The sequence below is a fragment of the Otolemur garnettii genome, unplaced genomic scaffold (assembly GCF_000181295.1).
Source record: "Otolemur garnettii isolate 467f Iridium unplaced genomic scaffold, OtoGar3 scaffold00153, whole genome shotgun sequence".
Classification (NCBI taxonomy): Eukaryota; Metazoa; Chordata; class Mammalia; order Primates; family Galagidae; genus Otolemur; species Otolemur garnettii.
This window is the reverse complement of record NW_003852548.1, coordinates 2,133,584-2,134,623: the sequence shown is the minus strand read 5'-3', so window position 1 is coordinate 2,134,623 and position 1,040 is coordinate 2,133,584. Positions and strand designations below refer to the sequence as shown.

General features: G+C 45.9%; 1 pseudogene; it reads left to right on the top strand.

Annotated features, from left to right (window-relative positions):
• Window positions 1-58: 58 nt before the first annotated feature.
• On the top strand, window positions 59-209 carry LOC111728385 (annotated as a pseudogene).
• Window positions 210-1,040: the final 831 nt, after the last annotated feature.

Here is a 1,040-nt window from a genome sequence, read left to right as displayed (position 1 = left end):
GGACAGCTTGAGGCTCTGTCTCAAAAAAAAAAAAAAAAAAGAAGTAGATACAAACCCAACACTTATCCAGCAGGGGAGATACTATGATTGATTACAAAGGCAGTTTCCCCAGGTTTAGGTTTATCCATTGCACTCTCTGCAATTTCCCCAAATGTAGGAAACTCAATTGCATAATTTGTAGTGGTGGAGGACTGTACTCCTGTTCTCCCTGGTATGATTTTTAAAAAATTAGATACATACACAGATGTGCTTCTCACAATGAACATGCAGATGACATTGTGTGGGCAGATGTGGCAGGGTTCATTTAAATTTTACATAAATTTCATCCTTCCCAAGGCCAGCGTGGAGGCCCACACCTGTAATCCCAGCACTTGGGAGGCCGAGGAGGGTGCATTGCCTGAGCTCACGGTTTCACAACCAGCCTGAGCAAGAGAGAGACCCCGGCCTCTAAAAATAGCCAGGGCATTGTGGTGGGTACCTGTAGTCTCAGCTACTCAGGAGACTGAGGCAAGAGGATCCCTTGAGCCCAAGAGTCTGAGGTTGCTGTGAGCTATGACGTCATAGTGCTCTACCAGGGGTGACAAAGTGAGACTCTGTCTCAAAAAAAAAAGTTCATCCTTCCCTCAAATCCTGTGATAACTCTACCTTTTCCTTTGGTGAGAAATCTCATGGTCCTTCTGGTGTGTAGCCTCCTCATTGCAAAGAGTCAAATCAGTAAACTTGGCATTGTCAGATTGCAGGTTTGTTCCTGATGCTGTCAGGCTGATCAAGTTAGGATGAGCTCATGGTGGGAAATCAGATTCTCCATTCTGAGGTATTTCTGGGAAACCCAGCTAATCCAGAAACTCTGGAGGAATGGGAGGTGAAGAGCTTCTTATTTTAGGATATAAAAGTATAAGCTGGCTTGGTTCAGTGGTTACAGCACCGGCCACATACACTGGGACTGGTGGGTTTGAACCCAGCCAGGACCTGCTAAACAACAATGACAACTGCAACAAAAAAATAGCCGGGTGTTGTGGCAGGTGCCTGCAGTCCCAGCT